General features: G+C 30.9%; 1 protein-coding gene across 2 annotated transcripts in view; it reads left to right on the top strand.

Annotated features, from left to right (window-relative positions):
- Window positions 1-14,332, top strand: part of sNPF-R (short neuropeptide F receptor) — a 249,233-nt gene that overhangs the window by 70,398 nt on the left and 164,503 nt on the right. The window lies entirely within an intron of this gene.

Consider the following 14,332-nt stretch of genomic DNA (forward strand, 5'->3'; position numbering starts at 1 on the left):
GTTTTCTCCGGCTTAAGACTGTGGCCTCAAAGCCGAGCATCTTTTGTGTTATTTTCTTGTATCACCGGTCTCACAAATTGTGCGATGTCCTGAATTATGTCCCCATTCTGATGATTGGCTGGACCACATATGTCTATGGTCTGCTCTTATAGCATATGTAACAGAATAAAATAATATTACTAAGCAATCTAAGTTTAACTACGTTGGGGTCACCACTTTTTGGATATAATCAGCTGTTCAAGCACTGGAACATAGGTTCCAAATAGGTTAAGCTGCTACTGAAAACTTGACGATATGCAGATTCAGCGCTGTTCGACTACCATAAAGATCGCTTACAAAAAATTATTAGTATTTAACGTCAAGCTTTACGGGTATGATAACTTTCAAACAACTAATATCTGAGTAGGAACTTGACGTTATGGTCGTCTATATTTATCAAGAAATGGCTCGATGATCAATAAATTAAAAGAAAACTAAAATGGGAAATTTAATTTTTGCTTTGGTTTTTGTAAACTTTCTAACAATTATTTATACATTTCTAAATGCTAACTTTTTAATAGTTAATATATCTAGAAACTGATGACTATTGTAGAAAAAAAAACCTTGTTTACTATTTTAGTGCCCTATTCATTACGAAATGGTGATGATACTTTTTATGAATGTTTAGTTTCTATCTTTTTAATTGGAGATCATCAAGAGTTTTATTACTCATAAAAATGTAATCAGAGTATTCAATATCTTTCATTTATTTGAAATGAAACCTTTTCATTGTATTAAAAATGTAAAGTTCAATAATTAATAATTTTAAAAAAAACTAGATATTCAAAAAAAATATTTGGAATTATTTTTTTAACCACATGCACATTTTTCGAAAAAGGTAATTTAATATAAAATATGTAAATGTATGTTATAATATTTAAATATCCTTCACCATTTTTCACAATATTCCCTTTAAATAAACCCCTACGCTACTTTCAACCCTGTCAGTACTTAAATTTTTATTTCTGTACATAGTTGGATAATTTATATACGGCCATTTTTGTGAAAATAACCTCAAGTGCAAAAGATGATCAGTCTTACTTCAGGTACCAGTCCAGAGACTATTAATTTATTTTTGAACAACATTGTACATAAATTTATTAGGGACAGATACACAGTTTATAGGGACACAATAAGGAACGACGCATGCCTGTGAACTTGCCTCGACTTGTTGGAAAATTCGTGTTGAGTCAGGGCATTTGAAAAATAAATATTTTTTTTTCTTCTTTTTTCATTTTTTCCTTACTATTTATGTACAAATATTGATGTGGATTGAAGTGTGAATATGAACTTTTTTATGTGTATTTTTTAGACACCATAAATATATATTAAATCATGTAAATGAAAAAATAAAAAAAGTGTTATATAAAACGTGAAATAAATGATTTAAAAAAAAATACCCTATTAAATAAATATTAATTATCCACCATGTCGGGAATCGAGCCCGAGACTTGTTGCATGGTAGGCAAACACGTTGACCATTAAACTACGAGGCCGGCATACTTGGTAACGCTTGATAATTATTTATTTTTTGAAATTTTTTTTAGAACCGTTGGTTAAATCAACAGATTAAATAACTGAAGAATTATGGGTGTCAAACGTAAACAGAATAGTGTTTGTTTCAGTGTGTAATATGGTTACTTCCACCATCTAATAACAGGCCATAAGCCCCGTAAATGCTTTAGCTGTAGGCTTCTTTATTTGCTTCGCTAAAACGTTTTTCATGTCTTATAAACTGTAAATCTTAATAATGAGCTAAATTCATGTCATTGACAACAAACATTTGAACAATTCAAAATTCTGTCAAATTTATGTTTTAGGAATACCTTCATAAAGACAATAAAATAAAACGAAATTGAAATATCAAAGTTTTTAGTAACTGTCATAAAAGAGAATGTTAAATTAATTTGGTACGCTCTCTATAATTCAAAACGATAAGAAAATATTTTGGAGTTAAAAATTGTTTGGCATTCTCATCCTTGGGGAAATATATTTTTGCTTCTAAATAAGTAAAATAATTTCACACTTCCTCGAAACCACAATCCAAAAATGAAAAAATATATTTTTCAAAGCGTGTTTGTAAATTTGTTCCAATACATAAGTTTGAAATCAAATTTCAATGTATAAAAACAAACCAGTTCGCTGTATACTGGGTATGTTGAAATGTTTGTAGACAAGTCCCGAATTTTACCCTTCGAGGAGTTTGTCAAGAGTTTTGAATATTAGTATAAAACAGAAGCCGATAATATTTTTGAGAAGGGAATAAATAAGTATAAAAGGATTTTAATTTCAGCTCTTTTCATAATTTCACTCTCCGGAATTAAAGGTGATTGGAACATCAAATGCAAAGTATCTTGATCATCTAATACGCGAAGGTTAGGTCATATCCAGGCTCCAGTCCAGGAAGAATTAAATATTACAGTATCGAACCACCTCAATAAATATTTTACGTCCACCCTGCCAAGAATCCAGGAGATCAAGCATGGTAGGCAAACGTGCTAATTACTACACTATGAGTTGGACTTATACCCGTTCGTTTTACAATAATTTGGATTTTTGTAATATTTATATCAATTATTTTTTTTATTTTAAAATTTATTTATATTCCCTTACGGATTATAACATTTATTTTATAAAAAAATATACCTAATTTTTTGTTCATACTCTGTTGTTGATAATAATATTAAAGTTATATAAAGTTAGTCTAAGTCTTTTGTTTAGTTTTGTCTGGTTGTTAATCGAAGTTAAAATGGCAGTGCACAACGGAGTTTTTGTCCCAACACTTATGTATGGAAGTGAAACATGGAACTGGCAAAATAAAGATGAAAGCTGAGTGAACGCGGTTGAAATGCGAACTCTTCGACGAATGTGTGGGAAATCATTGTATGACAGGGTTGCGATTGATTAAATCAGGAGAGAGTGTAAATTTGAGTCAAGTATAACTGATAAGATAAAAAAAGGGTCTCTGAGATGGTTTGGTCATGTAGAACGAATGGACGACGAAAGAATGGTAAAACAAGTATATATGGCGGTTAAAGAACGGTAACGTGAAACGAGGACGACCAAAGAAGACGTGGCATGATCAGATTTACCAAAACCTTAAGTCAGGTCGTGTCAAAAGCTGACAGAATCGAAAAGCATGTATGACAAGATGCATGAATGTAGAAAAAGCTAGGAATATATGCCAGGAGAGACGTGTGTGACGGTATATTCTCTCTGCCTACTCCTACGGAGAAATGATGTGATGCTGGTTTATTAGTCTCGACTGTCCTTGTCTCGTTAAGAAGGTTAAAGATAATATTTTTCTGATATTCTTGTATTGTGTCCATGTTTCCGTAATTTTTTTTCAAGTTTTAGTTCTTCGTCTATAATCGAATAAGACTAAATAAAACGTGGAAATAAGAATGGAGAGAGTTTCACATGATTCTTTCATTAAGATTTAATTAAATTTTTATATTCGATACTTTTTATTTCTAAAGGTAGCTGATTAAGATTGTTTACCCCGAGAACAAATAACAAATTTTATCCTGCACTAGTGTTGAACCTAAGCACACTTAAATCAAAGCAAATGTTTTTTTTCTCAAAGTTGGTAAAACTGTCATTTTTGAACTGAGATTTTCACGGCCGTTCAGATGCACAATAGGTTTTTCTGGGTTATTTATCATCAACCCTGATGATGGACGATGTAATGCGATCCAAACGGCGGTCAACAGTACGAACGGCACACGGCATAATAACATAGAACAACTTATTGTGCAGTTACGTTTTTTCTCTTAAAAAACTTGTATTTTAGATTCCTATTTAGAAATTTCTTCTATTATATAGCAAAAGAAATATACAAATCATCACGCCGTTTCCCCGTAAGGATAGGCAGAGAGGATAGAACGCCACATCACTCTGTCTTTGCATACAGACCTCGCTTCCTGTACATTAATATATTTTCTAATGCACGCACGCCGATTATTCCTACTCTTAATTTGTCCATCTTCAAGTATTTGATGAACCTTATCGTGTTACATCTTTCTCAGTTTTCCTCGTTATTTGCATCCATCAACCGTTTTTGGCCGTTCTTTTGCTGTACATTTGCTCTACATGTCTAAACCAGCGCAGCACCCCTTTCTTGATTCTGTCCATAATGCATGTCTCAGCCTTACATAGTTCGTGAATCTCTACATTTGTGCACCTATCATACATCGTTTTACCGCACATTCATCCGAGGGATCGCATTTTGACAGCATTTAACCTACTTTCATAATTATTTTTCCAACTCTACACATCGCTTCCACACATTTGAGTTGGCACTCCATTGTGAACTGCTAGTTTTCCCTCCTGCGACAAACATTTGTTTGCCAAGGTAGATTTCAGTGCACCGTTCACCTTGTTTCTGGCACTCACCCTCCTTTCTATATATTTTTCAGTCTTTCCATCCCTAGTAAACATACTTCCAAGATAAATATTTTTTTCTACCTGATTCAGAATATCTCCATTCACACTGATCTTACATTAAAAAAAAAATGTATTTTTTATTTATTTATAACAAGCATACAAAAATTAACATAATAATTATCATGTCCAGTAGGACAATTCAGTAGAACTGCATAAAATGCAGTTCGTCAGCAGGTGCTTAAAGTGAAGTTCCGATATATATATATATATATATAATCTTATCTCTCAAATTCTATAAACATATGAAAACATATAAAAATTGGAGATTAGTCTAACAGCATAATCGAATATTGTTTACAAATAAAAAACACTTGCTTATTTAACAATATTTTGAGTTTGCCTAAATTTTTGTAAACAAGGACTGGATTCAACTCCCTGGGGAGCTGTTAATATTTACATATTACAACAGCGATGAAAAACATTTAAGGTAAGATAATATAGAAGTTTAGGCATCTACAGGGCTTATGATCACATAATTAGCCACTTTATACACTGTGTAACATTCACCATTCTGTCCATATTTGAACATATTGCATTCCTTCAATTACTTAATCTATTGATGCATCAATTGAAGGATTGGTAGGCCATGGACCGGGTGGATTTATTAAGGTAGATAAAGAAGTATCGAAATTGAAAAAAAAACAAAAAAAATGGCTTTTTCTAGTATATGGGTGAAATAATTCAATTAGATGAATCTCATCCGCATGAAAACAAGTTTCAGCTCTTTAACTTCACAAGCATAAACGGATGAAAGAATTGAAGAAATATAGATGTTCAAATATGGGCAGAATGGTGAATGTTACACAGTGTATAAAGTGGTCAATTATGTGATCATAAGCCCTGTAGATTCCTAGACTTCCATATTACTTTCTCTAAAATATTATTTATCTCTGTTGTAATATGTTTTTACTTGCTTATTTATTTTTGTTATTAAACACAACCGGAAAAACTTCATAATTAAATATATGTTTTTATTAAATAGAAAATATAGTTTCTTTTTATTTGACAGCTGGATTCTGGTTGGTGAAATTGTTTTAAAGCAAAATTCTCTTTTTAAATTATATTTCAAGTAAATTTCAAATAAATTTCAATAAAATCAGGGTTATTTGATTTCATAAACATACACACGGTTTATTCATTTCACCGATTCGTTATCGATTAAAAAGCCAGTCATTATTAAAAATATCAAAAATAAAACCCAAATAGTTCCTTCAATACATACATAATATAATATTTTGTATATATCGAAAGGAATTAATTTAGGTCTGAATGGGTTAAACCAGTCAACACAGATCAAAAGCACTTTGAATATCTAGATTCTCATAATTCTAAAAGAGACATTCTTCATCTCCCTTGAAATATCTGTCCACACTGAGTAAGTACATTCGGTGATATCTCATGGCATTTTAGAAAATTGAATCTTCGCATACCTGATTTTACAAATGCCTCAATTAATGGCTGATAGAACAATAGTATCCTTATTTAGTTAATAGAAGGTTCTATCTGCTTTTGACCATAAAAGAGGTAGTTTTCCCTTTATTGAGCAATTTCGTCTCAAAGCTCGCGTGTTAAGGGCAGATAAAACTATCTTGTCTTTTATTCTGTGTTTTAATTCAATAGAGTTTAGGATTCATTATTCCTACTTACGTTAAATACCACTTTAGGGCTGAACTAACCAATTCCAAAAAACTAGAGCCTCGCGGATCATACATTTTATATCCTTTATCGTGATCAAGGTTTTACGGATCAAATACTAAAGCATAAAAAACGAATTTTTCTCAATACTTAAATTTTTAGATGTATAATAAAATACACATTATTTATTATGTTTTATTTATTATTTTAAATAGTTAAACGGATAAAATTTATTTTTACACCGACAAATTAGTCAATAAGGTATAAACCTTAATTTATTTACAAAAAAATATCAGTCAACAATTCACATAATATTCACCGTACATGGCGCAAATATCGCGCGCAGCTTTGGCAGCTTTATTTCTTGTATTGAACGCGAACAGAAAAAGATGTCGAAAATGCTCACTATCATCTACTTGACATTCCATTTTCAAAGCTTGTAATTAAATAAAATAATATACGTATCGTAAAAGCAAACACAATATCGTGACCATTAGACAACAAGATATAATTTGGCTTTTTTATAGAATTAAGATACTGAGATTTTACAACAGAGGTAAAGAACATCATAAAGAAGGTAATATAGAAGTATAGGCATCTACAGGGCTTACGACCTGTCATGAAGGAAAATAAATGTTTAAATATGGGCAGAATGGTGACATAGCGTGTAAAATCGCTACTTGAATCAGCCAATGACAGGTAATAAGCCCGGTAAATGCCAAGACTTCTATATTACCTTCTCTAAAATGTTCTTCACCTCTGTTGTAATATGTTTATACTAACAGCTCTCTCAGGAGTTGAATTCAGTCTTTGTCTACAAAAATTTGGACAAACTCAAAATATTGTAGAGATATTGAGGTTTTATGTTTTGATTCGTTACTATTTAGTTATTGCTTAGATATTTGACATTTAAAGCTTTCTATTCACCCTTTGATTTTATTATGTACATGTTTTTAAAGATTTTTCAATTAAATATAAAAATGGTTTAAAATTTTTTTGCATAGATAGGCCATAGCTACCTCAAAAAATTAAATAGAACCTTGTTGTTCTTTAGATGAAATATTTTAAGATTTAAATAGAACCTTGTTGCCCAGCTGTTTTCTAAAGTACAAGGAATTTTTACACTTTTTTACTACAGTTTTAGCGATCATTTTGATAGAAAGAAAAAACATGTAAAAAGGTTTTTTTTTTCGAAAATGCCAGATGAGACCTTGTTGTTCTATGGTCACGATATCTAGAAGAGCATAAAATTTTATATCGAATGAAGAATAATCTGTACCGTTTTGTTTTATTTTTGGTGTTTATTTTTAAATTTGGATAGAAACAGACGCAACTTATATGTTAAAACCTAATTTTATATATTAGTAAATCATCATAATCATAATTATAACACTTTGTAATTTTTACCACATATGAGTTTAATATATATAATAACACAACTAGTTTCAGGTATTCCGAATAACCCATCATCAGATGTCACACATTTCTTTTACATTTCACACATTTCATGATCGGTTAATTAATGTATCTAAACATGAGTTCTCTGTTGACGAAACAAACCTTCTGTAAAAACTTAAATATAACTTTAAAAAAAATGTGAAATAAATCTTCTGAAAGGATTTAAATGTAACTTAAAAAACGCCAGTCAAAAATCCCTCATTCAATTGGCAGTGCATACGGATGCTGCCCTAACTAAATAATTGCCATTTGTCAAACATCGCTGTGCAGACCTATTGAAGAACACTACAACCAAGAAGAATAGCATAGGAAATCGTGCAAATATTTAAGTTAACAATATTAAAAAGTCTCTTAGTGATAACTATCTAATTTTGACTAAATCAGATAGAGGCAAAAGCATTGTTATTCTTGATCAAATTGATTATTTGAATAAATGTAAAGAATTCCTTAGTAATAAAAATTTTTAAATCTCAAAAAGTAACTCTACAGCCTTTAAGTTTCAAGCCAAAATCAAAGAAGCAATTAAACAATGCTGAACCATTATTGATAATGGTGGGAATTTTCTAATTAATAAGAATCCTCAAGCACCTAGAATGTACGGACTTCCCAAACTCCTTAAAGTCAAAGTACCAATAAGGCCAGTCGTATCGTATGTAAGCGCACCAAATTATAAGTTGTGAAAAAATCAATGATTTAAAAAACATTAAAAAAATATTCAAACCAAAACATAGTATTCAAAATACTGTAGATTTTACAAACAAAGACAAAGATTTAAAAATTCCTCATAATGCAAAAACAGTTTCCTTTGTTTTTTTTTTAATTTGTAAACGAATAGAACGGTAGAAGATTATTATGTGGTTCAAAATTAAGTGTACAAAAAATTACTAGAATTAATGACTTATTTTGAATTCAATAAAATTTTTGACAATCAGTGGGTTGGAATCCCAATGGTATTACCAGTGTCTCCAATCTTGGCGGGTATATTTTTAAATGATCTAGAAGATAAGTTATCAAATTCTTGTCATCCTCTTATAAAAGCATGTGTATTTAAACAGCACAGATTTGTTGATAACATACTTTGTGTTTTCTTGAGAACTGATTGTTGGATTCCATCCTTACCCATATTAATACACTTCACAAAAACATTAAATTTACTTTGGAAAATAATAAAGATCACTGCCTCAATTTTCTAGATCTGTCTATAAAAATCATAAACAATAAATTGGATTTTGGTTTAACCGTAAACATATACCCACGGACACTGTAATTTCAGCAAATTCTTTACACCCAATTGCACATAAAATGGCGAGTTTTCACTCTTTGTTAAACAGATCAATTAACATTCCCCTGAGTAAAACCAATTATAATCGTAAATTAATAATAATAATAAAAATAGTTTATAGCAATGGATATGATTGTGACTTAAAGAAAAAGCGTTGAAGAATAAAAATAAAAATAAATTCATCAAATAATACATAACTGCAAATAAAAATTTAAAATCTAAATAAATCCTGGAAGAAAATTCTATTCACTGGTTCAATATATTTCAATATTAATCAATTCTCACCCCCCAATTTCCAACTCGCGTTCTATACAACCAACAATTTAGGGAAAATACTTGATAACTCCAAATCAAAAATAGAACTTTTAGAAAAAAAACGGTGTGCATGAAATTACGTGTGGGGATTTTAACAATAAAGATATTGGTCAAACTGCGAAAAATTAAAAAAATTAGAATTTAAAAAACACCGCCGTGGACTTTCTAGCATTAGTTTTTTCTGAATTTGAAAACCATATTATGGGTACAAACCATTCGTTTAATTCCCATAAAATTAAACTTTTACGTTCTGTCACAAATAAAGTTATGATAATGAATAACTAAAAAAATATTAAAATACAATAATTTTTTTTTTTGAGAAAACTTTAATAATATTTTATTCTAAAATTCTTCACCCCTACTATCAATATTCCCCATGATTAGTAAAACCCCATCCCTTCCACTACATTTTTTTGCCTTGCCCCTCCCACCTGACTCTATCAGTACCTAAGTACTAATCTGTGTTTTTATTTTAATTTGGTTTATATTTACACCTGATGGGTATACTATATTAAACTTTTATGTGCTAACAAAAAACATTTTTTTTCATTTTAAATAAATTCAAAATTTAATTTGTTTCTTTATATAATCACTTTGTAAAGCGTTTTTGAGGTATATCACTAAAGTAGCGCTTTATAAGGTATCCATAATAATAATAGTAATAAAACATGATCAGTCTTACGGTTCAGGTGCCAGTCCAGGGAATAAGAAATATTCTAGGGTAGAAACAGCTTTCTAAAAAAATATTTTATATCAACCATGTCAAGAATTGAACCCGAGACCTCTACCATGGTAGGGAAACTCGCTGACCTCTACACCACGAGGCCGACTAATAAATATCTACTTTCGAAAAATTGTTTCATCGTTTGACGGTTGTATCAGTAAATTATCTGATATAATTAGACAGGTACTCGAAGGTGATAAAGGCCCAAAATTCAATCAAATAGACCATAATATTCTTGACAAAGCTATTTACATTAATTCGACGTGAGTGACGGGCGAGTGACACATCACGGTAATGATAATAATCACGGGAATTACTGTAACACCATTAATTTCAGCGAAATAGGCACTAATATAATTATTTTATTTTTATTATATATTTAAACGCCTAGTAAACAGACATATATTTTACACAAAAGAAGCAAAAAATACAAATGAACTAAGAAAAAAAAAACGAAAAAGAAAAGATAGATCTAGAATGCTTCTACGTTTAGTTAGGGAAGTGAAACTATGAAAGAAGGAAGAGTCTTCATACGAGTCAAATTAAGTTTGAAATTTGCAAAACAGAAGTTTTAGGAATCTACTTTCTATACTATCGAGTTGTGAAATAAAAAAAATATATCGAGGATTTCAAATAACAGAACCAAACTCAAAATGTCTGTTGACGAAAAGCGGACCGTAGCGAAAAAAACGAATTTCATTTAGTTTTGTAAAAAGTTTAAATTTTTTGAAGAAAGGAAAGGAACAATGCTATGGACCTATATTTGATACAATAAGAACGTTTTTCAATTTCGGGCACTAGATGATGACATTTACTATGAATTACGTAACGATATTTACAACGACGCGCGACGCGCGACGAATCCAAGAATTTTTATGCAATCTAATGTAATGTCAAGATATTGTTTTGTTTTGTTCCAAATCCAAATGTTCTTATTTGTACTTCTTATATCTTGATGTAATGTAAGTACCATAAAGATGAGTCAAGAGAATGATGGGAAAGAAAGGTAATCGGCCAGGAATTATATCGATAAATGTTGTTATTTAATAAACAATGACTGCGAACGGTTACGTTATATATACAACTTCGAGTAATGCGGTTGTTTTGAATGATCGAGTGGTGCGTATAATAAATTACAGGTTTCTGTAAGCTTTATTAATGAATGCCCGAATATGGGAATTAATTAATTTAAGAGTTTTTCATTCATAACCATGCCTAAACCTTTCAGGTCGTTTTTCCTGACAGAACATTAACTGTTAGTTTCATGGTTGGAAATAATTATAGTTTTATTTCTAGTGAACGAAATTACGAAACATTTATTGGTAGATTACGGTAACAGTAGTTTACTTGGTTATCTAGATGACTTTGTAGTTCAAAAAAAATTTAGTTGCCACTTTTAGTGTCATCAGCAAATGACAAAAACATCATTGAAAAATACATATTTTAGCATAGTTCGCAAAATATACTAATGTGTATCTCTCTATACGTTGCGGTTTTCTATACTTTCTGTATGAAATGACTACGACGCTTCCTTGAAAGGTGGTTTTAGTTTTATTTTCGGTTAGATAACAATAATTAATCATATTTATACTAAAGTTAATCAACAATAATAAATACATTACAAGAATCGGGTTGTGGTCCCGTGGCTAGTGATGCGGACTCACGGATCAGAGGTCCGAAGTTCGAACCCCACTCTACCCTAACTTAATTTCTGTTTTTTAATAGTTGGTTCTTTACAACTCGTTGAAAACGGTCAAAAAATTTGCAATATTTGCGTAAATTATAACGCTAATATTTCTTTTAAAAAAAAAATGATTCGCCACTGTTATGCCTGTGATGGAAATGAAAAATATTAAAATGTATCTTGAAAATAATTGACCTCAACTCTATTTAAATTGACCAAAGACTGCATACGCATTTTAATTACTTTATGAAAAACGTAAGAATTATATCTGAATAATTCACGAGTCCAATTTTATTTAACTTCGTAAAAAATCCTTTTTTTATTAAGGAACGCTTTTAACTGTTCAATTAATAAGAGGCGCCATCTGTTGTTTCCGCGCAGAAATTTATTGCCGTGCTTGGCATATTATTTATCAAACTGAATACATTAAATAAAAGAAAATTAAAATGCTCTAGACACCCTGAAAAATAAATAATACGTCTTTTTCATAAAACTATTCATCTAGGCGATTTCATAGAGATTTAAGATCGTTGCTGTTACAGAGGCGCTCCACGTAAACGGCCATATTATTGTTCGAGAATCGGCAACTCTTTGACTGATTGATTCGGGGTCTCCACTAGAGTAAGAAATTTTGCATCTTTGCGTTCTAATTCATTATACTGATGGATTTTTCTTTATGAAAATCAATAGCACCCGGTCGAGGTATAAAGCTCTCCCTCCTTAGGGTGTGTGACATGGTGTGTGTTAATGGCAGTTCTTTTTGAAAAATCTACTGGTGATCTTCAAAAAGTTGTAAACAGACCGCAGAAAAAAAGCGCTATTCTGGGACTGAATAATGAATAACGAAAATACCTAAAATATGTGCAATAAATACTATTTTGTCTCTGATCACTCTTTCTATAGTAATGAGCAGATGATTGAGAAAGTTGACAGCTTTGAATATTTCCACTCCCTACTTACATGTTAATTCTATTTTATTCTTCTAAACATCCTACCATCAAACTTTTATTAAAATTATTGAAAATCTACTGATAATAAAAATGTTAAATATGTGCGAAGGTTTTCACGCTCACTGTTATCAATATGTTTCTTTTTTGCGTAATACCGTGTGTGTTGGGTTGTGCGAGCGAAACAAATATGCAAAGATTCCAAAACGGATGAAGAGTGTAACAAAATTACAGATGCATTAGAGCGTAATGGATATAAGAAGCATCAAATTGACAACATTATCGAATCGCGAGCTCCAAAGAAGAACAAGGAAGAAGATATTACCAGAGGAACTGCAAACCTACTGTATGTACAAAATGTTACTGACATGATAGTCAAATTTCTGAAGAAACAAAATATTGTTACAACGTTTAGGACTGGAAAATATAAAGAACTATTTATTTAACCCAAAAGATAAAAATCCCCTGGAAACGGAAGCTGTTTTTAAACTAAGTTGCAAAGCATGTGATAAAGTGAATATAGGACAAACAGGGCGCGTAGCAAAGAAAAGGATTGACGTACATAAAAGAACGTGTAAATTTGGGCACCCTGATAAATCCGCAATAGCGGAACACTTTATAGACACCGAACATTTTTTTGCCTTCAATTCAAAATTTTTACTTAAACTCAGTAATTACAGTGGACGAACAATAAAACAGGCAATTGAAATACAATAAAAACAAAAGCGACGGGCTTAATTTTAACTCAACATAGTTCTTAGCACTACATGAAAAAAAACTGCTTTTGCAGTTCAGCGAGACTTAAAAAAATTGTTCAGAAGAATGCTTATGTAAAAAAATTTCAATAAAAAAAAATGCTACAAAAACGAAAAGAAATGTGCCTACTGCCAACTGCAACACGGAACAAATTATTTGTACATAAACACATATTTTTTACTACAAAACACACAGTTTACCCTAAAGATGGCTCCTTTAATGGTAACCAAAACGTCTGAAAAAATCTAACACGTACGGTATCACCCAAAAAAGAAACAAATTAATTATTATGCTGTTTAATATGTCTGTCTGTGATATCCTTCCATTCAAAATATAAAACTGGCACAACACTATGATGGTGATACGCCGACTACTCAAATTGTTTAAACCCCTTTAACATTATTTGATTTATACATCGACCGGTATTAAGGTTACTTTTTTATCATCAGGACTTGAACTTGATTTGAAGTTTAGGTTTTGATGATAAGGAAGTAACCTTAAATTCGGTCGACGTATAATTCAAAAGTTAAAGTGGTTCATACAAAGTAATAAATATGTTTTTATAAAAAATCAACCTTTACGAGTTATCTTCAAAAATTTCCTGAAACATTACTACATATCCTTAGAATCCCGACCTCGCTGTATATTATTGATTTCTGAAATATAAATATTATTCTTTATCTTTCCTTGGTTCATCTTTCTCCCTCCTTCCGAACTTATTATGTGATTTCACATTCCTCCTCCTTTATATACGTGCAAGCCTTATCTCCTCATTAAAAAAACAGCTGATATTTATAATTAGTCAGGTTGTGGTCCTGTGGCTAGTGTCTCGGACTCACAGATCAAAGGTCCGTGGTTCGAATCCCACTCTACCCCAACTTGATTCCCATTTTCTAATAGTGAGTTATTTACAACTCGTTGAAAATGGCCCTCAACATAAAATATTTGGGTCAATCATAAGAAAGCAAATATTTCTTTTAAAAAAAAAAAATAATAATTAATTAGGTTTTTATCTTACGGCCCGTTGTGTTGCTGTAAACTGTAGC

Source organism: Micrasema longulum, unplaced genomic scaffold, assembly GCF_059751315.1.
Source record: "Micrasema longulum isolate JH-2025_06_02 unplaced genomic scaffold, ASM5975131v1 h1tg000382l, whole genome shotgun sequence".
NCBI classification, from domain to species: Eukaryota; Metazoa; Arthropoda; class Insecta; order Trichoptera; family Brachycentridae; genus Micrasema; species Micrasema longulum.